Source organism: Anabrus simplex, chromosome X (genome assembly GCF_040414725.1).
Source record: "Anabrus simplex isolate iqAnaSimp1 chromosome X, ASM4041472v1, whole genome shotgun sequence".
In the NCBI taxonomy this organism is placed as follows: domain Eukaryota; kingdom Metazoa; phylum Arthropoda; class Insecta; order Orthoptera; family Tettigoniidae; genus Anabrus; species Anabrus simplex.
The window spans coordinates 223,758,446-223,784,246 of record NC_090279.1 but is presented as its reverse complement, the minus strand read 5'-3'; the positions used below and the strand labels follow the sequence as shown (position 1 = coordinate 223,784,246).

At 40.3% G+C, this 25,801-nt stretch overlaps 1 long non-coding RNA gene across 3 annotated transcripts in view; it reads right to left on the bottom strand.

Annotated features, from left to right (window-relative positions):
* Positions 1-25,801, bottom strand: part of LOC136886038 (uncharacterized) — a 145,726-nt gene that overhangs the window by 33,573 nt on the left and 86,352 nt on the right. For all 3 annotated transcript variants that reach the window (XR_011019077.1, XR_010861679.2, XR_010861678.2), the window contains exon 2: positions 20,831-21,068. This is a non-coding gene — a long non-coding RNA (uncharacterized lncRNA). The remainder of the gene's footprint in view (positions 1-20,830; positions 21,069-25,801) is intronic.

The following is a 25,801-nucleotide window of genomic DNA, read 5'->3' as shown; positions in this document are numbered from 1 at the left end:
CCAGACTAACGAATGCACGCGTACCCTTCCTCACAGCACATACAAAGTGTCCACTACAGTACTCTCTGTGACGCTATACAAATCGGTTAACCGCGTGAACGACTTTGTTGCGTATTTCCGCTAATAATTTCGTTATTAATTAAAGCAAATAAGTAGCTGATAAGACAACAGGGCTTGTACAAATTGCTTGTTTTAATAATTCCTGTAATACCTTGTTTCATCCAGCTAAAATGGAATACAAATGCAAAGTTTTCTCCACAAAGTAGGGGGGCGACTGTCCCCTCTGGCCCCCCCTCTAATCGCCGCTACTGTACCGGCACATGAAAGAACTCCTGTGGGACAAAATGTCGGCACCTTAACGTCACAGAAAACCACAGAAGTGGTTATGGGAGTACAATAATAATAATAATAATAATAATAATAATAATAATAATAATAATAATCCTTCCATCAATTTACCCTCCAGGGTTGGGTGTTCCCTCGGACGCAGAGAGGGATCCCACCTATACCGCCTCAAGGACAGTGTCCTGGAGCGTGAGACTTTGGGTTTTGTTTTATGTCGCACCGACACAGATAAGTCTTATGGCGACGATGGGATAGGGAAGGTTTGGGAGTGGGAACGAAGCGGCCGTGGCCTTCAGTTAGGTACCATCCCGGCATTTTCCTGGAGGAGAAGTGGGAAACCACGGAAAACCATTTTCGAGGCTGCAGACAGTGGGATTCTATCCCACTATCTTCCGGATGAAAGTGGGTTCGAACCCCACTGTCGGCAGCTCTGAAGATGGTTTTACGTCGTTTTCCATTTTCACGCCTAGAAATTACTCTCCTTAGCCGTTCCTATCACATCGTCGTCATAAGACGGCATGACGTAAAGCAAATTTTTACAAAAGCAATCGACAAATGAAACACTAACGATAAATGAGAATGTATATATTTCCTATATTCTCCTTCGTCATACTTATAAAGCAGTATTTACTATGTCGCTAGCACATCCGTTGCGCACCACGGATGGAACGGCAAGCGAGGCACACATCCAGTACTATTGCTCCGTCCTCCGCTCGCGTGTCGAAGCACCGATTGGTTTCCCAGCAACAGTTTACTACCGGAGAATACCGGAGGGAGCGCTCACTCGCACTACCGATTGCAATCATAGGAGCAACTGCTCCGTTCCCAGCTCTATTCGCAACAGTAGCTCCGAGTGTAAGGACTTAGTGGGCTGTAATTTCAAACTTACGTCCATGAATGTAGGCGCCCTATAAAAATCGTTACCTACATAAACAAAAATTGATCTATATCACCGATATTCCATACAATACCCCTTAACAAAGAACGTATAGTCATTCAGAATAATTAATGCATCCTCTCATTTGTTATCAAGAAAATGCAATTATATCCACATATAATACATACCCCATATACCTGTAGGTATAAACCCTGTAGATACAACAAACAATATATCTAAATAGGTTCAGTTGTTCCTCAGAAAAGTACAGGCCCTACCTGTGCAGAACTTACACAGTGGTTCGATCATTATTATGGAAATATTCCCATTATATTGGCGCTAGAATACAGTAATTTCAAGTTAAATTTGAATTCGTTTTTAATTTCTGGACATATGTAAAACACGTGAAAGACGTGGCAGAAATAAGGGATGATTATTTACGAGCGGAGGGAGGAGTTCAAGCGGTTCAAATCTGTAAATGCTGCTCTGTAAAACATGGCACAAATAACTCCTAACCACTGGTCTTGCGGTGTAGGTGGCAAAGCGTCCGCCTGTTACCCGGCGGCCCCGGGTTCGATTCCCGGCCAGGTCAGTTTTTAATTGTAGATTATTAATACCCTGGCCTGGGGACTGGGTGTTTGTGTCATCCTTAACGTTCCTTTCCTCGCATTCAACATTTTACCCTACCGCCATTTACATAATACACGCAGATTTCCTCATATATGGTGCAAATAGGGGCAAAGGATCTTCATAGGTCGACGCCCCGAACAAATAGCATTAAAAAAAGTTAAAGAAGGAGTGTAGTTTCGCGCAAAAACAGCGACGTCATAAATTCCTATGAAAATGCTCGTTCATTCCTCCCGTATGAAGTTCACACTACGCGCTTGTCATTCAATGTTTTTTTTTTCTTTGCTAGTTGTTTTATGTCGCACCGACACAGATAGGTCTTATGCGACGATGGGATAGGAAAGGTCTAGGAAGTGGAAGGAAGCGGCCGTGGCTTTAATTAAGGTACAGTCCCGGCATTTGCCTGGAGTGAAAATGGGAAACCACGGAGAACCATCGTCAGGGCTGCCGACAGTGGGGCTCGAACCCATCATCTCCCGAATACCATCTTCAGGGTTGCCGGCAATGGGGTTCGAATCCACTATCTCCCGGATGCAATCTCACAGCTGCGCGCCCCTAACCACACGGCCAACTCGCTTGGTCGTACCGACTGTAACAGCCTGCCTGTATATTGGTGGGAAGTAGCTGGGGTGTAAGATAACTTTCTTCTTTAGCATGCCATTCCTCTGGTTCATACATTTTCTGATATATCTGATACGTAACACACTGGTTCATCATTGTATTCGAGCTATAAAATCCCTACTCTGAGCCACTGATTGGAATGAGTAGTGTGCATATTTAACGAAATAATGACAGGAGTGGTCACGGCAGTCTGCGACCTGGTTATTCCAGTTCTGGAACTTTGGACTCTTAGATCGGCACCGTAGTACTGTTCGTTGAAAGTGAGAAAGTGTGCGGTTTTTCATTTGATCGAGTATTTTATATGGTAACATTGCTTTCAATCGCTACATTCCTACTGACGTTTTTGTAATGACCTATGTTGAATTCAGTTAGGAAAACCACCAAGTCAGTCTTTCTGAGAATCCCGTAGCGAAGCACGGGTACATCAGCTAGTAATAATAATAATAATAATAATAAAAAATAATAATAAAAATAATAATAATAATAATAATAATAATAATAATATTGGCTTTACGTCCCACTAACTACTTATAAGGTTTTCGGGGACGCCGTGATGCCAGAATTTGGTTACGCAGGAGTTCTTTTACGTGTAATTAAATCTACCAACACGAGGCAGACGAATTTGAGCATCTTCAAATATCACCGGACTGAGCCAGAATCGAACCTGCGAAGTTGGGGTCAGAAAGCCAATGCCTCAAACGTCCGAGCCACTCAGCCCGGCATGCAATGATAATAGTATTAATTATTTCATAACGAAGTAATTTACAGTCACGAACAAGGCCTAAATTATAACATGTTTGTATTTAAGAAAATACATAATTATGTTTGTACGTAAGAATGCTATGTGTAATATCGATAAATAGTTAAGGTATTAACCGAGGGGCCTAGTTTCGCACAGTAGTAGCGACAAGTTTTAAATTCCTGAGAAAATGCTCTTCCATTTCTCCCGTACCAAGTTCACACTACGCGCTTGTCATTCAATCGGAGGTTCTGTTACATAATTATTATGTCTGTACGTAAGAATGCTAGGCCTATTTGTAATATCGCCAAATAACTGAAGTATTAACGGAGGGGCGTAGTTTTTCACATTAATAGCGACAAGTTATAAATTCCTGTACAAATGCTCGTTCATTTCTCCCGCGCCAAGTTCAAACTACGCGCTTGCAATTCAATCGGAGGTTCTCCGGAGGCAAACGATTGAAAGCGCCCGGAGCCTCCGCTCCGTAAACAACCGCTCCGTTAACAGCGCTAGTCGCCAGACAGTTCGAACAGGTTCGGTACCGTATCGAGCCTACGTAGCGCATTGGCCCGGCTGGAGCCTGCTCGAACTTGAGTATCATTCGCCCATCGCTATTGAGCATAGCCACAGCATTAGCTCAAGGAGCTAACAGTCTCCTCACTTTCCTCTTGCCTACCCAGCCACCCGTAGTGAACTCTGACCCACGTTAGAAAGTTTGTAAGACTCTTGTTTATGTCTTCGATCTTCTACATTCACTCTGATCAGTGTTAATAGAGGCTGATTGTGGCCTTCGGAGAGGCCTAGTGCAGGAGATGACACCCTGTAGGAGACCTGCGCATCTCAGGATTGCGCCCTACTTAATGCTGAAGACTGTACAAACACCCAGCCTCCGAACGCAATCCCCAACCCTGCCGGGAATAGAACCCGAAACTCCTTCAATCAAAGGCTAGCATGCTAAACATGTAGCCATGGAGCCGGACAAAACTCGTGTGCTCGTCCCGATGCGGTGCAGCTTTTTCACACACCCCCAATGGAGGGGAGCTGCTTGTGCCATTTTAACCTCGCAATTCATAAATCTCTGGCAGTATCGGGAATCAAAATCGGTGCCTCTGATGACGGCAGCTAACAGGTACGCTACGAAGGCGGACGATGCAGAGTTGAACTTACTTTTATAATCATCACCAGCAGCAAATAAAAACACTAGTTTCAGTTATGAAACAGATTTGAGCAGTACCATTTAAAAATCAACGGATTGAGATAACCGTGACGTAGTAGACAGCACACGCAAGCGTGCAGCGCGAGGCAAATCATTTTGCAATTTGTTTAAAAAAGGGAGGAAACCTTTTCTTCACTATAATTGTTATGTTAATATCTTTTATATCTGACATTTTCGAGAAACTCATAGTGGCTTGATAACATTTGTGTCACATTCCATAGTTTGTTCATATAAACATAAAACCATTCAAATATCAGTTTTCTGTATGTATACGATGCTAATAAAAAGTCCAAACAAACCATTCGTCTCGAGTGTAAAATCTATTTCTAAAATGAAAGGAACACATCTTAACAAATTTACTCTGAAATAATGGAAAATTTTGTTAACTATGTTCATAGAGAAACATTTAAAGGCTGCACAGTTTTATACATTGAATTCAATTGTTTTATTTTCCAAGTTGTTGATTTCATAAGAGATAATGGGTTGAATTTTTAAAAACCTGTATAAGTTGTGTTGTATATATTTTTCAACTTCATTTGAGTGGGGGAGGGGAGGTTGAACCCTTTTAATTCCCAATGGATACGGCTTTGTCTGTTGATACAGCCTTATCTGTTGAAAAGCAGATATACCCATTGACTATCTGTCTGTCTGTTCCTTATGCAAATCCATACCGTTATACCAATCTGAACCAAATTCTGTACACTTATTTTTTATGACCCCCGGTAACCCCATCTACAAGAAATGTTAATATCCCTCTCCATTCCCTAGATTTATGCCCTTTGGCTTATTAACATAGGCTAATATAGGCTAAATATAGAATTCATCACACAAGGACGAGAAAGCTCATTTTAAGCCTCACAATGCAGAGAACAAAACTCGGTAAGGCCCTATGGGTCCCGAAAACCATGTTTTAAGGGCCTAAAACCAACAGTTATAGATATTGGCACCACACGATCCCACTGTAGGAATCGGATGAAGAAATTGCCAGCCGTAATCATGGCAACGTCAGCTGGGTGGAGTTAGAGACACTGGCATAAAGAAATAATCAAAAATAGTGTTGAATCTATAGGTTCTGGGATCAATGAGATGAACAGTGACACACTGCATGTCGTTCGACTCCGAGTTCAACCCCCATCAGCATGGGGGTGAGAGGGGTGAAAAAAGTCCAAAATGGCCAAGATTGGGTGTGAAGTATAAAAGTAATAGAAAACTACCATTATTAAAGTAGAATCCATAGTTTTGGGGGTTGCTGAGATGAATAGTGTTACTCCAGGTGTAGTTTAAGTCCAAGGTCAACCGCATCGACATGGCGTGAGAATGGTGAAAAAGAACGTATACAAAATAACCGAGATTACAGATGAATGTGTCTATGTTCCAGCATAGCCCTCACCTAACATTGTAAACATATGGCTTACTATCAGGGGGCAGGACTGCCATAACTGTGTTTAAGTCATAGTTCAGCCCCAGCCGGAATGGAGGTTGAGAAAGGGTGAAAAAGAATGTCCAAAAATGTCCGAGTTTATGGATGTATGTGTTATATTCCTGCATAGCTGTCAACTACACTTGCTGTACACGGCTTACTATACCACGTGGAAAAAAATTTATGTGGGGTAAGACACCCCTAGCGAAGGGGACGAATCGAAAACAACGTACTGTATATTATTGATGAATCCAGAGTTTTCAGGGGAAGTGGTCGGGAAGCGCCGGGTAATATAGCTAGTATATATTCTTTATATCAATGTTTCACAATAACAGTCACCATCCTCGACAACTGAACAATTACTACCATGTCAGCAATAACAATGTAAATTAGTGAATACCCCTCTTACCCCCATGCTGATGGGGGTTGAACTCGCAGTGCATATGTTATGTGCAGTATTCACACAGAACTGAAAGGGAAAACAAAACTACAACCTGTTTTCTAGTCTTTGACCGGGTCAGGGATGTAATGAATGAACCATATATAGGCTTCTAGTGCAATGGGGTCGCCACTCCCACAGTCACGCAGAACTAATATTCCCCAATGCTTGTTGTTTAATGGGCCTAACATTTGTCACTGGCCCCTAATATTCCCTTATTTTTTATCCAAATGAAAGATCAGAAATAAGACTTATGTACCTACATTCCCGTGATACAAACGGAGAAATTTTAATTATATGTGGAGACGGTAGTTTAACAATATCAAGGCTCCTGCTCTGACAGAAGACTCCACCCTCTATGAGGCTCACCTTACCCCACCAGGGTGGGGAATTTTTTTTTCGAACAGACGGAAGTCCACTTTCGCCCGTAGTAACTAATTTTTATGGAGCATTTTGAGGAGGAGGCTACTGCTTCAGCCCCCATCAAACCTATGATTTGGTGGAGGTATGTTGATAAATTTGTGGTCTGGACAGAAGGTCCTGAGAAACTTCATCTATCATAAGTTATGAATTTCATTATGGTCCCTGTTCACAATTGACCACTATCAAAGAGTAGAGAAGGGTCCAGCTATTCAATACCATTAGCTTTCCTCTTAAATGACAAAGAAACCCCTGAACTAATCAATAGGAACCCAGGACTCCCTAAAGTTAGGGCAAAATCCAAGATCCACAAAGCTGACATCCTCATGAGACGGAGCCCTTTAAATAAAACCTCACAGTACATACAACAGTTTTTCAAGAAAAATTACAGGTTTCTAGCCAACAAACCCATTAAAAACACATTAGAATTAGTTGACAGTCTGAAAAATTTTGAAGTTCATCCCAACCATCCAATCCACTCTTTCAATATTAAAAACATGTAACCAAGTATCCCTATAAAAGAAACCACAGATATAATATACAATAATCTAAGAAAGTATAGTAAATTATCCATACAAGAAATTCAAGAATGTATGTTTATTCTGAAATTGGTTCTAAATAATTACTATTTCAGTTCTAGTAATCTAATTTACCAACATAATGGTTTGGGCATGGGATCACCAGCCTCAGAGCTATAGGCAGAAATCTATTTATATATATATATATTTGCTAGTTGCTTTACGTCGCACCGACACAGATAGGTCTTATGGCGACGATGGGACAGGAAAGGGCCAGGAGTGGGAAGGAAGCCGCCGTGGCCTTAAGGTACAGCCCCAGCATTTGCCTGGTGTGAAAATGGGAAACCACGAAAACCATTTTCAGGGCTGCCGACAGTGGGGTTCGAACCTACTATCTCCCGAATACTGGATACTGGCCGCACTTAAGCGACTGCAGCTATCGAGCTCGGTTCTTGATGATTTAGAATACACAAAGATCTTAAACCAAACCCTATTCAGTAAGATCTGCTACTGGGCTCACTATGTGGATGATTTTCTGGCTATATTAAAGGCCTTGGAAATGCAGCCTATACCCTATCCAGTTTTTAACACCCTAGATCCGCACATTAATTTTACACTGGAATCTGAATCCCAATAAAATCTTAATTATTTAGATTTAAGTATTACTAGACATCCCAACTGGCTATCTTATCATATCTTTAGAAAACCAACTAAAATGCATACCTGCCAACCTTTCCTATTTACCCGGAAACTTTTCGTATTTTAACTTTCCTTCTGATTTTCCAATTTAATTATACTTCTTCCTATTTTTTTACAATATAACCTCCTGTACAGTCAATACTCTTCCGCTGGTATAAATTCTTATGTGCTTTTGTAATTTACGCATCCTAATTTTCAAGCGTATTTATTTGATGCTTTATTTGGCGAGTGTATAGACCGTCGCCTTCGTGTATCATGTTTCTCTCTCACTATAGCAGTGTGTTTCTTACACCTGGGAATTCGGGACGGCAATCGTCCTACAAGCGAGAGAGGCCACCGACTCCATTAAGTAATCGGGACGAAAAAATGAGTGTTACTGTATGGTTTGTACGCTGTTAACATCAATCTATGCATAGATTCACTGGAGTTGTAGGCAACGTGTTTGTTCTTGTTCTGTGCTTTTCACCCTGTCGAAGTTGTAATAATCTAGGAGACATATTGATCTGTTTTGTAGGTGGTAGTTTTGCGTATTTCAGTGTATTTATGTTCATTCTTAGTTCATAATTTTAATGGCTTGAATGTATTGCAGGGAGTTGTGCAGTGACCGTGTCTGGTATTTTCTCTTCACATTATGGCCACAAAACAAAACCGTTATCGCCAAGTGTTCAGAGATACCTATAAAATTGAATTTCCGTTCATTTTAGTCTAATAAGAGAAAGTATTATGCATTTCACTCCATATGTTGGTGTGATTGTTATCTGTATGTGTGTGTCATAAATGAGAATGATTAGGTACATTTTCTTATAACCATTTTTATCTAGTTTTCATACAAAAAATTAATATATAACGTCAGTTAGCCCGGCCGTTCTATCCGGTCGATTTCCTTCATTTTTTTAAACTGAAAGGTATTCATGCACAGATTTGTCATCAGGTACTATAAATCACTTAACTTCTGTCTTCCTCAAATTTTTTGATTTTCAATTTTTCGTGTCTTTGAAGCAATCATATATTTGGTTCTAATTGAGGCACGGAGTTCGTTTTGCCTAAAAAAACTCATGGATCAAGCTCTTTCATTTCAGCTCTTAACTATTCAAATTGGTTGATTCTGAGAAAAGTTGCGAGTACATTTGTCTCCATGATGAAGATCTATGAAGGACATTTTAACGGTTCGGCGCGTAGTGTTGTTCCAAGGAACGTTTTTCAATTTCTTTGTGTGATGTATTTTCAAGTGTTTTGTTGGCATAATATTACATTCTATTACCACAACAGATCGTGCTTTATTTCATTAACTCGAAACTTTCCAAATACATCCGTGAGGATCATAACGAACAACACCATACTTTGTACATTGCGGGCGGAGTCAGCAGGAAACTGCTAGTATTTTCTTAGTTTAAGATTTTAAATTTAATGGCCAAGTCGGATATTAACTGTAAATATGTATGCCTTTTATCTTGTCCTTTTTTTCATCGAGACCGTGGTGCAATATACGTGATGAAATCCAAGAATTCAAGATTCTTCCTATTTTTTTTTAAGTTGGCAGGTATAAAAATGGTTATTACAATCCAAAATTATTCTCTCCATCCCCAATCCTATTAAAGAGCAGCATACTATTGTATGGTAAACAGACCATTCCCCATCCGCTTCTTACCCAACAATAATCACCACCACTTGCATTTACCTATCTCATAGTTCCCGAAAACTTATCCAAATTACCACTACGAATGCAACCTACTTTTTAGTTTTCACTATTATGTGTGCTTACTTGGCAGTAAATATAAGTGAATCCCTCCCAGTTGATGTATGTGACAGCCCTCTGACGATCGGGACAAGTAATTCTGACGTATGTAGTCAAAGTGACCTATAATTCCATGGAAATTATGCCATGTATAATGCAATGTATCAGTTGCCAAGAATTCTATTCAAGTTTACAGTTACCGGACTGTCCCTTTGTCAGTCACAAGAAACAAGCTTCTTGAAAAGCGAAATCTTATTTTAAGCTCTACCTCCTCGTACATTTCAAATGAATTGCTGGGATTTTGCAGCAGCTGACCCACAGAGAAGCTGTCGGACTAACCTTTCTTCCCGGAATCGTCTCAACATAATACAAATTACATGTTGCATGATACATAACCTCCGATTGTGATTCAGTCCTCTCATTTGAGGTTAAGCAGTGCTCTCGGCAGTGTTTAAACATGGCCAGTTAAACATCGGTTTTAGACAGTGTCTAAGTGATAAATAACATTTCTGCAATGCGGCAGCCATACTTAGGCATTGTTTAACCGTAGACATCGTCTAAACATCGTTTCTGTAATCGGCCCATTCTATTTACCACCCTAATATAGCACCTCACCTTGGGATGTATTCTGTAGGTCTAGGCAGACCGTCAAAGTCACGCGACGTTCAAAGTGTGACGTGCGCGCTACGGCATGTCTTTCTCGTCAGCCGTGGTTTATGGCCGTGGAATGGAATTAATGAAACCCCCTTCTAGCGGCGAGGATGGCAATTGTGCCAGCTGCTGAAGTGTGTCGCACTCCTAGGGCAATGATTAATGAATGATTAATGAAATGAAATTGGAGTGTGTTGCTGGAGTGAAAGACGACAGGGAAAACGGGAGTACCCGGAGAAAAACCTGTCCTGCCTCCGCTCTGTCCAGCACCAATCACACACAGTGTGACCGGGATTTAAACCAGGGAAGCCAGAGGTGAGAGGAGGCACGCTGCCACCTGAGCCACGGAGGTTCCCAAGAAAAATATATATACAGTGGCTCAAAAAAGTATTGGTCTGCCCACAGCCGTGGTATGAACGGAACTCTATGGTACAAATAATGGTGCATATAATGGAATTATACATATGCAGATATGTAAGACAGTCAAATACATCAGTAGGTTGAATATAGAGTCAAGGATATTCACGCTGTTTGCAAAAGGACCAGTAATACAACGGCGTGCGTCATTACACGCCAAACAAGTATTGGTCTAGTACACAATATCATCGTGATATCGTGCTGTCTGCTGCAACTGGCTCATTGTGTCTGTGCTGACACGATGGAAGGTAATATTCAGCACTGTTTCTGTGTTCAGCTTGCAATGGGAAGGAAAATGAAAGAAACAGCCGTGGAAGAAAAGAGGATTGTAGTGCGACTATTGCAGGAAGGTAAATCTTTCAAGAGTAAGTGAAATTATTGGAAGTACTGTTACAACTGTTAAAAATATTGTGTACAGGTACAAACAAAGACAATAGAAAATAGACAAAGAAGTGGCCGTCCCTCAAAGTTATCAGTACAAGACAAACGGCAAATTGTGCGTAAAGTGGCCCAAAATCCTCACCTAAGTGCTCCGAAGATAGCAGCTGCGTTACAACAAGATGTAGGAGTGCAAGTGTCATCTGGAACAATCCGAAATGTGCTACGCGAAAGAGGATATGCCGGCAGAAGTGCCATTAGAAAGCCCTACATCAGTAAGGCTAACAGAAAGAAGAGACTTGCGTACGCTAAAGAGCACAGAAATGACAGCTATGAGGATTGGAAGACAGTCGTTTTTACTGACGAGAGTAAATTTACCCTCTTCAGGTCAGACGAGTGACTGTGTGGAGGAAGACGAATTCTGAACTTGAAGAGAAGAACCTGACAGCTACTGTGAAACATAATGAAGTCTATTTGATACCTTCCAGTGTCTCCAGGTCTCGTCCATCTGTATAGCCGTCGTTTGTGGTGTTTGAACCAAGTATTATCACAACTAATTTGTGATTAGTGCAGAATTCAACCAGCCGACTTCCTCTTCCGTTCCTTTGCCTTAATCCGAATTCTCCTACTGCATTACCTTCTTTTCCTTGGCCTACCACTGCATTCCAGTCTCCAATCACAATTAGATTTTCGTTACCTTTTACATATTGTATTAAATCTTCTATCTCTTCATATATTCTTTCAATTTCTTCATCATCCGCTCAACTAAGGCACATAAACCTGCACTATTGTAGTGGGCATTGGTTTGGTGTGTATCTTTACAACAATAATCCTTTCACTATGCTGATCATAGTAGCTTACCTGCTGTCCTATTATTAAACCAACTCCTGCATGTCCCCTGTTTGATTTTGTGGTGATAATTCTGTAGTCTCCTGACTAAAAATCCTGCTCTTCCTGCTAGTGTACTTCACTTATACCAACTACATCTAACTTTAATCTATCCATCTTTCCTTGTAGATTCTCTAACCTACCACAATTATTCAAACTTCTATCATTCCACGCTCTGACTCAAAAAAATGTTAGTAACTATCTACATGGTGATCGCCCCCTCTCGTGTAGTTTCCACCCGGAGATCAAAACAGGGGACTATTTTACCTCCGGAATATTTTACCTGGGAGTAGGCCATCATCAGTAAATCCTTCATACAGAGAGAGCTGCATGTCCTTGAGTGATAGTTATGGCTGTAGTTTCCAGATGCTTTCAGCTGTATCAACATAGCTAAGCCGTGTTGGGTATTATTACAAGGCCTTATCAGTCAATCATATAGACTGCCGCCCTTGTAACTTGTGAAAGGCTGCTACCCCCCTTTCGATGAAACATTCGTTAGTCTGGTCTCTCAACAGATAACCATCCGATATGGTTGCACCTGTGGCTCAGCTATCTGCTTCATTGGGACGCACAAGTCTCCCCACCCTGCTAAGGTCACATGGTTCGCATTGAGGATCCTACACTTATGTTCAATATTATTCGAGAGAAAACAAAATTACACTGTGTCCACGCGTACATCATCGTTATACAAAATGAAGCACCAAAAATAAAATGATTTCCTAAAATTTGTAAGCAACTAACACATGCAACTCGTTACAAGTACATAAGTTTACATTTTACGTTGAATTTGTTAAAATGTAAACTTGTGATAATCATGGTCATGACAACTACTAAACGTATAGGGAAGACTAATACAGAAATATAATTACCATAAATTGTATACATTTCTCAGGTAGTAGAAGTTTCACAGTACAAGTAGTCTGTTCAACATTTGATACCTTCAGAAGGTTTTCTTTGTGTAAAACACTTCAAAAGATGACATACAGTCAGCACCAACACCGGCTTTCACAGACTGCTGCGTGGAGTGAGCTCTTATATAGCAGATCATCTCACCTGGTTTACGATATTTTCAGCACTCCCTGTGTCACTTTACAATTCATTAAAGTCATCATCTTCAGCATCACTTTCGGCTGTGGTTTATAAGTGAAAGATTCTTCGATCCGAAATAACATTGTGAAGAAACTACCTTGTTCCGCCATGCTTGTTTCCTTCACAGATGAACTCCACAGACATTTACCAAAAGCTCTCCAAGTTACTCTCTGAAGCTATAAGCCAGGGGTGGCCACTAACCTTACTTCTGCGAGCCACAAAATTAGGAGACAAAAATTGGGAGCATGTTTAGAAAATTCTTTAGAAGACACGCTTTTCATTTTACGACAGATGAAGGAACATTTATTTTCAACACTACACACATTATTTTTCAGATACACATCAAGGAATGAGATTTTACTTTTGAAAAATGCTTTGAGTGTTCATTTTTCTGTTCGTTTTTTGAAATATGGCTGATAATTGGTAAGCGCAGTTTGCACAAGTTCACTTAAATGTTCATCAGTTAGTTCAGATCAATATTTAGATTTAAGCGTTGAGTACAGTGATTCACACACGTAAGTGGTCCAAAAGTTTGAGATTAGTCTCTTGTCACACTTCTGTTAGTGGCATTTTTCTTCTGGAACATTCTTCCAAAATTCTATGGTAGAAATGCCACTTCGTTTGAGTCCTTTTAGTCCTTTCTTCTCTTGCAGTTCTAGCAGCTCGAACTCTACAGCTGCTGTATCATTTGTTATTGGTGATGAAACAGGACAGCCATCGCTCACAATATCAACAGAAAAAGGATGTTCCAGGAATGAAAATGAAGGTTTAAGTGATCTCAAATCATTAAATCTGCCACTGATTTCTTCAGCAAGGCCAGACATTTTACTCATGTAATCTTCAGTTTCCACCTGAACATCAGGAAGGCTTTCAGTAATTTTCATCAAACATTTGAAGTGAGAAAATGTTTTAGTCTGAAGGTCTTCCCCAAAAAGCATAAACTTGCTATGAAAGCTAAATACAGTCTGGGCCAATTCAGAAAAGTTTTTCTCTGCCTTGTAAGGATATGTTTAGTGTTTTTAAATGCTGGACCACATCTGTGAAAAAGCCAAATCTAACAACCACTGGGGGTCATAAAGTTCAGGGAATGATTTTCTTTCCATAAACTGTTTGATTGGATCAAGTAATTCAAAAAATCTGTCAAGAACATTGCTTACTGATAGCCATCTTTTTAATCAGTGCCAAGACACATCATCAGGGAGCTCATCATTGTTCATATCTTCTATAAAATATTTCAACTGTCGGTGTGTTTTGACACTTTGGCGAATACAGCTCACAATTTTTAGAACTACCTGCATAATGTGCAGGTACTGAAAATGTTTTGCTGCTAAAAGTTATCTGTGAATAATACAATGTACAGGTAGGAAATCAGGAAATGATGTTTCAGCATTTAAAAGCCCAATAAGCCCTTGTTTCGTGCCATTCATAGATGGTGAACCATCGATAGCAATGCTGACACCGAGTTTTTATGTAAAACACCATCCACAATGTCACAACCACGAGTTTTATCCTTCAAAGTAGCCAGGTCCGGAAGTTCTTTCACCACCTCCAAGTTCTTTGACACATACCTCACAAATATGGCTGGTTGTGGTTTATCTTTGATATCAGTAGACTCGTCGAGAGCCAGACTTACTGCTGAGCACTCGCTTATACATTTTTGTAAATTATTTTAAATATCCGCACTATAACAGAAACTCTCCTCTCTATTGTGTCTAGCAGCGGGCATTTCGTTGATCATTTTCAGCAGTTTCTTATTTTGGGTTCTAAAACAGAATTAACTTGCTCCATGTCCTTAACACTAGAACCGCCAGAGCGGTCAAAATGACCGCTACATATTTTCCAAACTCAATTTTTACTACAGTTTTTATTGTTGGATATTGAGCTGCAGTGACATCCTGATTAGTGCCCAGGAAAATCCATATTATATATAATTTTTTATTTTTCTTGCTATGGGCTTTACGTCGCACCGACACAGATAGGTCTTATGGCGACGATGGGATAGGAAAGGCCTAGGAGTTGGAAGGAAGCGGCCGTGGCCTTAATTAAGGTACAGCCCCAGCATTTGCCTGGTGTGAAAATGGGAAACCACGGAAAACCATTTTCAGGGCTGCCGATAGTGGGTTTCAAACCTACTATCTCCCGGATGCAAGCTCACAGCCGCGCGTAATTAATTTTTAATCAATAGATGGGGTGTTAGTAACGACTATACCTACTACCGCCGGCGTGGTCATTTTGACCGCGGTATTATCATAATAAAATGTATTGTAACACATACCTCTCGTTGAGATATAATCATCTACTTATAATTATCCTATCAACAGCGGTAATGTACAAAACCACAACAATGGAACTGGGATATATTACAAATTGTACGAGCATTATTTCCGCTGCTTCTCCGGTAGTGTTATCATTCGTCAGCTTTTGTCAGTTCGTCAGCTTGTCACAGTACAGTAAACATGTCCCCTAAACCATCAGTTGCTGAGTCTATTGCATGACATTCCTAAAGATATGTCTGATGTAAAATGTGGTCCAGATATAAAGGACCTAAAAAGAGAAAATGCATACGAAGCTTACGACCAGTCAAGTGATAACTCGGAAAGCAATGATTCATATGACGATAAAAACCGTATTGTTCAGGCTGAAGGTAAGTTGATATTAGTACGAAGTGCATACTATATTGTTTTACACTTTGTTTTCTACCCAAACGAAATACATTACACATCAGTTCTTACGTCTACCTAATCAACATAATCTCCTTGTAACTGTATGCACTTTTGTCATCGATGTGTCAGTCTCTCGAGACCTTCCTGAAACCATTCTTTCGGACTGCTGCGTACCCATGCCTAGACATCTGTGTCCAGTTCTGCAAAATCTGCAAAACAGCGACCACGTAGAGGTTCCTTCATATTCCCGAACATTACTTCTTTGGCGGTGGAGTGCCCCTGAGCTTCCATGTCTCATCACCAGTCGCAAGCCTAGCCATGAAGTCGGATGGATCTTGATCATGGCGTTGCAAAACTCCTCTGCACACTTCCACATGTAACAGCTTTTCATTTGCAGACAAGATTCTAGGCATCCAGGTGGATGACACCATCGGCTAATTCCCGTAGCTGCCTCCATTTCCGTAAATGTGATGCATATTTTTCCTTGGATGGCCTGTTTGACTTGGGCAATGTTGGCTGGTGTTGAAACTGTCACATTCCTTCCAGAACTGGTTCTCTTGTCCACCGATGTGCGCCCTGTTTTCCAACCGTCCACCCAGTTGTAAACAATCTTCCGTGACGGCGCATGTTCTCCACAGGCTGCCACCAAGGGCCGGTGAATTTCTGCAGTGGTCACACCTTCATTCCATAGGAACCAAGTCGTATAGCGCTGTCCCTGACGGTTTCTTTCCATTTTGTCTGCTCCTATGCTGACAGTATTGTTATGAAATGGCTATGATGAGTGCATTCATTGGCCTCTGTTCGTGTGCTGCTATCAAATGGTGGAACAAGACTCTAGTTACACGTCACCACCTTCAAAGGTGAAATGTGAACCATACCCGGACGTACAAAAAATAAAGTGTTAAACAATAGAGTACGCCCCTCGTATTAATATAACCATCAGCATAACAAGTTTGATGCAATTCCTTTATTTATGCCGTATTCAGATTATAATGATGCCTTGCATAGGCTGAGAACTGACAAGTTTTTAATTATTCTATTACAGACGTAGAAACAGTAACCCGTAAATCATGGTTTAACAGGAGACGCAACAACCAAGGTAAAAGCCTCCCTTGGCCAGATAATGCGCTATTAGGTACTGATGCCATCAGGGAGTGGACTGTAGCAGACTGGGAAGATGACACTTGGTTGGATTGCTTGCCATACACCCTTGAAAAAATATCCAGGACTTACTCCATATTCCAAGTGGCATGTTTCTGATGATAGTGTAATGAGTAATTTTATTGATAATTAAATATTAAAACTCATAAATGCACAGAAACAGAGGTAAAACGATAATAAAGAGTAACCATGTGTATCGAGAACGAAAATAATATAATTTCAATAGCAATCGAAATGACCGCATCAGCGGTTCCAGGCATACAACATATTCCGGCGGTTCTAGTATTAATCAACTAACCTTCTTTGTAAGTTTTTTTGTTTTTGCAATATTAAAAACCAAGATGAAGCCAGCTTCGGTTGTCAAATCTGCTTCCTTGGTAAAAATTTACATAACCCTACTCTGACCATGAAGTTCTTCCTTTAGTGATTTCAGTTTGGTTTTCCTTAACTGCGAGCCAACAGGAAAATCTTTGTTGAAACCGCCGTGGTTAGTGTAATGATGGCGTTTTAGATTACTGGTCTTGAACTGTGACAAAGTTATTTGACAGAAAAGACACATTGGCTTACCCTTTCTTTCTACAAAAACGAATTCTTCCTTGCATTCGGTATTAAAAGCTCGATTCTCGTCTTCAAATTTACACTTCTTAGACAGCATCGCAGCTGTTCGGACACCAGGCCACAACTGTACTCAAACTGCACGCAACAACTGCACACAGAAAAGTATTGGCACTCACTACTGCCTATACGTGAACGCGACTGGCTTCACCTCATGACACTGACTCACTGACACACTCTGCCGCGCAAAGCACTATCTAACAGAAGGCGCCGGAACTATCTTCACCTCCCATATCTTACCACTGATGTACAGCGCTAATAACGTTAAGCCGCACATCGCTGCTACTGACTGCCGCCGGCCGCGAGATGTCGTTAGATTCCATTAACTTTATCATTTAATTTTACTGTAAGGTTGGTGTCAAAGAGCCGCACAAGACTGACTCAAGAGCCGTATGTCATAGAAAGAAAGAGATCCACCTTATCAATACTAAATGTAATGTTGTTATTTAAAACAGGACCGGTTTCGACTTATTACAAGTCATCTTCAGCTGTCATTTACATACACATTAGAATACATAATCAAACAGTTGTACTTACAAATAAACATGTCGTGTTTGATAGACATTAGGTAATATGTCTAGAAGTTAAATTCTGCTTCTTACATCTAGGTTTAAAGGATCAAGAATATTAAAAAGATATCTATCTTTAACACATTAAAAAATTAAAAAATTACAACACATGATAAAATTTGTTGTTTACACCTGACCTTGAACATAGCATTATCGTTCAAGTTTTACTAATAATAGTTCTTTAAAAGGACTTTTTTATTGCATTGTTTTTAGTCGACTAAATATGCTTAAATGTAGCTGCATGTGCTTATACAGATACTTCTTATTAGGCTTAGACTTTGTCAAATGAGTAATGTGAATTCAAAGATGAAATTACAATAACAAAGTGAAGTGCGTTTGAATTAATAGTGATCTAGGTAATTGTAACCTCTGTTGAATAACTCCTGCAATTATATACTATTATTCAACAGAGGTTACAATTACCTAGATCACTATTAATTCAAACGCACTTCACTTTGTTATTGTAATTTCATCTTTGAATTCACATTACTCATTTGACAAAGTCTAAGCCTAATAAGAAGTATCTGTATAAGCACATGCAGCTACATTTAAGCATATTTAGTCGACTAAAAACAATGCAATAAAAAAGTCCTTTTAAAGAACTATTATTAGTAAAACTTGAACGATAATGCTATATTCAAGGTCAGGTGTAAACAACAAATTTTATCATATGTTGTAATTTTTTAATTTTTTAATGTGTTAAAGATAGATATCTTTTTAATATTCTTGATCCTTTAAACCTAGATGTAAGAAGCAGAATTTCACTTCTAGACATATTACCTAATGTCTATCAAACATGACATGTTTATTTGTAAGTACAACTGTTTGATTATGTATTCTAATGTGTATGTAAATGACAGCTGAAGATGACTTGTAATAAGTCGAAACCGGTCCTGTTTTAAATAACAACATTACATTTAGTATTGATAAGGTGGATCTCTTTCTTTCTATGACATACTATAGATATCAATACGGAACATCATGAAATTTATTAATCAAGAGCCGTAAGCGGCTCGCGAGCCTCGTTGTGTCCAACCCCGCTATAAGCCATGATCAATTAATTCTACATAATGCCAAACAGATGGCACAACATGCCAGAGATCGAATCAGCAATCAAAAGTGAACCGGGAAATTAAAAAAAATTCTCGCGCACTATCTATAGACGGTGGACCAGCCGCGTCAGCGCGTCCATAGGCGGGCGTAGCACTAATCGCGTTAATTGTTTTGCTTGAAGGAATGGGGAAGGTAAAATGCTTTGCCTTAGAATTTCATACCGTGGAGACTACTACTTCCCATTCACACAGAATTTTCATATTTCTTCCTCTCTACCTGCCATTATCATCAGATCATCTGCAAACATTACTGCTGTAAAAGCAAGCCATATAATTTCATCTCTCCTCATCCTTGACCCCATATAAGGACACAGGACGAAGGAGTACGCGTACATAGATACACACACGTTTCCATGCTGACTTATGCAACAGAGACTGGATAATGGAGAAAATAAATAAAAGTAGGATAACGGCCTGCAAGATGAAGAAACTTAGGTGTAGGACTGGAATGGCAAGATTCAACGAGGAACCCATAACAGCTGAATAGAAAGATCAAGATTATTGATATGGTCACGAGTGGAGAATGAAAGAGGAAAGATGGCTGAGAGGGATGTTTGATATGAGAATGAAAGGAAGGAGACCTAAGGTAAAGCCAAGAGACAGATAGCTGCAAAGCTTTAAGGACTTCAACAGAAAAAGTTAGAAGAGAACCGAATGTGGTATAATCCCAGTGGGGCACACACTGTATTTCTAACTTAATATGTTAGTATAAGTGATGTGTTCATTACGCCTGCCAGAGACCAACCTGCCTGCCCCTAGTAGTATATTTACTTTCATAACCTGAAGTAACGGTCCAGGCGCCATTATCCATTGCTACTGCCAAGGATCACGAGCATTGGCCGAGATATCGAAGATTATGATGAGGCCCGCAAAGTTTGAAAGTGTCATGGCATCGGACCATAACCTTACACTTTCTCAATTCCTCCGTTAATCTCGGGGCTTACGGCGAGAAAGAAAAAAGGTCATTTAGTAGCTGTAACATATTTTTGCACATCTTGGCCAATCTGTCATGAGAACAGTGGCCCCTTCCGGGCCACATCCCTTTCGAGAGGCTTTTTGCTATCGCCGTGGCACATACTGTGCGCACGGTAAGGAAAAAACAAAAATGAAAAGTCAGCCATACAAAACGAACAGTTGGCAGCAGTGCTATTCTTACTTCAGTGCTACTAGTGGAAACCTAAGTGTTAAAGAACACTCACTTTGCATGCGCCAGTGTTACTAACATTGCAGGACAAACTCTATAGTTATGCCCTGAATGGGGACAGACAGAAAAGAAGGTGGTGGAGAGGCTTATGTTCCAAATAGACCTGGTCAATACTGGAAACAGGTCAAGATGAAGATAAAATTTAATACAGGTCGTTCATAAAGTTCTGCAATGGATACTCTGCAGCTGAAAAAACAACGTGCAATATATTAATTAATGAACGTAAGTTTTCGTGGTTCAATGTGGATAGTATGGTCGTGACTTCCATATTCCTTCAAAGAATCTCTTTGCTCACTGTCGGAGGCATGCCCTAATGAAGGCCAATGTAATTTGGTGGAAAGCTCGGCTTTGTTAAATATATACAAGTGGTTTTAATCCAGATAGCATATTTATTTCTTTATTTTAAACTGCAATATATTTTACTTACCACCGTCAGCTTGCCAAGACTCGTGAGTCAGACTGTGCCGTTTCATCTGCACACCAAATCACTACATGAGTCGCAGTAGTCTCCACAGTTCTCTGGCCGTGTGCCCTCTTGCTCCCTGTTTCTCCTCCAGCTCTTCACGGGTCATGTTCAGCCAAGTCTGCAATACTTCACAGTCGATAGTTTCTATCTGGACCAGGGTTCCTTGAGTTTGGACTTGGCCACCTTCCATTGCTACGATCTGTATTGTAAAAATTAAGGTGAAGAAATCATTGCTCTGCACCAAAATTGAGTACATTATCGAGTTATACATAGAAAGATACAACCAAGAAAAGGACCTCTTCACACTATGATAGCCTAGAGTGAGACAAGATAGAAATAGGAAGAAAATGTGGAAGGAAAAGGACAGTCTGCACATCTTCATAAACTGTCAAGTGTTTAAAGAAGCCCCTTTTCTTTCAATATAGTTGAACATCATTAAGATGTTTCTGCAGGGTACAAGGATAGAGAACATGTTAAGCGAGAAAACAGGCGTGAAAAAGATGAGAGAACACAGATGAAAACACAACAGTGCCTTCAAATATGGGTAAAACACAAGACAAGTGAAAAAATGAATGAAATGGTGTACGGCTTTTAGTGCCGGCAGTGTCCGAGGACAAGTTTGGCTCGCCAGATGCAGGTCTTTTTATTTGACTCCCGTAGGCGACCTGCGCGTCGTGATGAGGATGAAAAGATGAAAGGCGACACATACACCCAGCCCCAGTGTCGGCGTAATTAAGAATTATGGTTACAATTCCGGACCATGCCGGGAAACGAACCGAGGACCCCTGTGACCAAAGGCCAGCACACTAACCACTTAGCCATGGAGCCGGACAAGACAACAAAGCGAAAAGCTCACCGCTAGAGCCGCTGACGCAGCGTGGCTCGTATGCACATAAATAATATTTAAATAATTCAAATAATAATCTAAAATGCACAAGGACATAGAAATGAACTCCATTAAACAAAAGAAAAATTACTACGGTACCTCGGCAATGGTTGCCGATATCAAATACAGTACAGACAATACACGACACTTACGGATTTCGCCTTGCTAAAATGGGAGACAATTCGATGGTGGCGCTCCTAGTGACTTGACCTGAACAAATCGCGCTAAATTCAAATATCAATGGAAATGTATATAGGGAAATGGATAAATAAATTACGTCTAGAAGGAGTTATTGAGATATTAACTTTGAAGTTGCTAAAGCAATTATGGATAAATGAATGAAGAATTATTTAAAAGGTTATTATTTAAAGACTAAAATTAGACATATAAACAAGGTGTGAAATGGACTGCTGTGAAATGGCTTGATCTTTCATTTATGCATTACTTTTTTTAGCTTTAGCATACCTGCCTGAAATCTTACGGTTGGATTTGTCTTTTTCCTCATTTAAAAACATTGCATCATCACATTAAGACATTTGTCAATAAAAATATCGGCACATTCCTTACACATATGATGCAATGAATTAACATTTAATAGCTGGACAATTTTCCTCTTAACATGAAGCCTACTAACAGAAAGAAAATCTATAAAATCCCGGATTTAATCTGAGAAGAGGGATAAAAGAAAGAAAAGTTTGAAAATGTTGTCGATAGTGATGCTTTGAGGAATATCTACGTACAATTTGAGTAAAAATGTAACACCCTTGGCTGTATAGTCAAGGATTTTTAAAGTCGCTGGCCTGGAAATGATCTGAACAAATCTTATAATTCTTATACAAGCGTAACATCCCTTCTTTCTTGTACACTTTATCCAAATCGCTTCTGTGACATTTCAAAACCCACAGATCACAACTACAACAACACATCGGTATTGAAGGTTAACTGCTGCACTATACAATAAAATATGCGTATTATATTTTAAGCCCGTTAAAACATGGGTCGAGCAGGTCAGAAGATTATGAAGTACTATAAAAATCTCTGTCACTGGAAGAATATATATCCAAACACAATATTACTTACATGTTCTTGTCACGAGGGAACCTGAAGAACGACCGCGCATTTTTCTCTACTTCGTAATTACTGCAGCCAAACACAGCACATACCTTTCCCCTCATGTTGAGAGGAGATATCAAGGAATGGCACACGCTACTATTTAATTATGTCAACTCACTGAGAACGCATAAATAACACCAAAAACTTCACACAAAAATGCACGTGCTCTTATGACAGAATCAGTACCGTTCAGGTCTATCCGCTAGAGTGAGCTCCAATAGCTGTCCCTCGATATCTCGCTCAGTGTCGTGTATTGTCTCTACTGTATTTGCCGATATCCGAGCGGCCGCGAACTTGAGATTTTTTTTTTGTAATGATAAATATTAGTAAAGAGCCGAATAACATTGAAAATCCAATAAAAGTTCATGCAAATACGTGGTTTTTTTTTTGCATTATATTACCTTCGAATTGTAATATATATGAAAGAAAAAAACAAAAGACAAAAACGAAACAAGCGGGCGTCGATCCAGTGAACCAGCGACTACGGAGCTTGATCGTTAACTACTTGACAACCGCCGTTTCGTGCTCACGATCGCAACGCAACGGTACATATTCGACGCGAAAACTTCTCTACGATTCTCTCGAGAACGGTTTTTTTCTTCCTAGGTGCACAGATAGGTCTTATGGCGACGAAGCGACAGCAAAGGGCTAGGAGTGGGAAGGAAGCAGCCGTGGTCTTAAGGTACAGCCCCAGCATTTGCCTTGTGTGAAAATTGGAAACCACGGAAAAATCATCCTCAGGGCTGCCGACAGTGGGGTTCTCTCGAATACTGGCCGCACTTAAAGCGACTGCACTATCGTGCTAGTACAACTTACTATTTTCACATTATATTGTCCTAATGGACTACTAAATGTTTACAATGTTTGAAGATGCTCCGTGATCCGAACGTCCTGGCCTCCCCGTGTAAGATTATTGCACGTGTATTCAGTCTGTGCTGCTTAATTTGAGTCTAGATTTCCTCCGCTTGTTGTGTTTTGTAGATAATGCAAAGTATATTAGTTTGATATTTAATCCAATTGTATACGGTATTATTCTTCTTTATCTGGTTACCCCCCCCCCCCGGGTTGGTTATCCCCTCGGACTCAGCCGTAGATCCCACCTCTACCGCCTCTAGGGCGGGGGATAAATCGGGGGAGGATGACCAGTACCTCGCCCAGGCGGCCACATCTGCTATGTTGAACTGGAGCCTTGCAGGGGGTTGGGAAGATTGGAACGGATAGACAAGCGGCCGTGGCCTTAAGTTAGGTACCATCCCGGCATTTGCCTGGAGAAGTGGGAAACCAAGGAAATCCACTACCAGGAAGGCTGAGGTGGGAATCGAACCCACCTCTACTCAGTTGACCCCCCGAGACTGAGTGGACCCCGTTCCAGCCCTCGTACCACTTTATCAAATTTCGTGGCAGAGCCGGGAATCGAACCCGAGCCTCCGGGGGTGGCAGCTAATCACAATAACCACTACACCACAGAGGCATGTTTAAGAATATTTAAGGAACTGAGTACTTGTTTACAGACATTTCTACCACAAATGTCACGAAAACTGTCTGATGCATGGCAGTTCCTTGAAATTACTGATGAAAAAAATCAGCTAAATGCAAATTTTGCTGCCGTATTTACACGACGGTTGGCGGCATATGAAATGTGTGGGATCATATCAAGAGGCACCACAAGGATGAAATGAGTAGGTCTGCTTCTACAGCAGAAAACATCAGTTATGTTGTGAGAAAAGGGCAATGAATTTACGTTGTCATACCAATTACGTGCTTAAACGTGCCGCTACAGTAGTCTACATTCACTCGGTACAATCGGCTGATGACGTAACAACTGCCCCGTCCGCAAAGCTAGGACTGAAGGAGGAATTAAATGACGCTGTTAATTAAGCGGGGGGGGGGGGGGGGAGCGAGCGAGCTAGTGGCAGACGAATCGAATGCGTTGTGTATGATATCATATTATGAAGTGTTTGAACTACCAGTTCATAGAAATTGAGTAGTTCACACTTCATAGGAGTGAATTCACGAGTTACCGTACCCATCACAATCGCTCTTTGTTCGCGGACGGCCAGTATTGAAATACTTCTAGTTGATACGATGACAATGATGGGTAGTATTCGGCACATTAGAAGTGGGAAAAATAATATTCACCTTTATAACTTTAAATTGTAAATAATACACAGGGAAAACGAGAACCTGACGTGCAATAAATTAACAAACTGAATGATTACCAATGTGTCTTCGGGACAGCAATTATTTACAGTACTTAATGTAGGTTAAAAAATAATGACTTTTACCTAATATTATACAAGTACAACCTTCATTGGGGTAATCACATACACAGGATTGTAAATAAAGGGTCCAGATCTCCGCACTGGGTTATGAGAGTAATTAGGAGCTGTAATGAGAACATCAAGGACAAGGCATGTAAGTCTCTAATAAGACCCCAACTAGAGTATGGGACCCTCACCAGAATTACTTGATTCGAGAACTGGAAAAAATCCAAAGAAAAGCTGCTAGACTTAGTGGTATGTTCCGAGTTGTCAACGGAGAGATGGGGTGGAATGACAGTTGATAAGTTTGAGTGGTGCTTTTAAAAGGAAGAAAGATCAGAATATGAAGATAAACTTGGAATTCAAGAGGACAAAATGGGGCAAATATTTGTTTAAAGGAAGGGGAGTTAGGCTTTGGAGTAACTTACCAAATGTACAATAAATTTCCAATATCTTTGCAATTATTTAAGAAAATGCTTGGAAAACAACAGATAGGGAATCTGCCATCTGGACGACAGCACTAAATGCAGATTAGTAGTGATTGATTAGTTACGCACAGTTTTACACCTACATTACAAGGTGCGCACCACAAATAACCCGTGAACAGTTAAAGATATAGGCAATTTTTTTCACTTTCGGTAAATGATACCAAGGGGCTAATAATCTGACTTA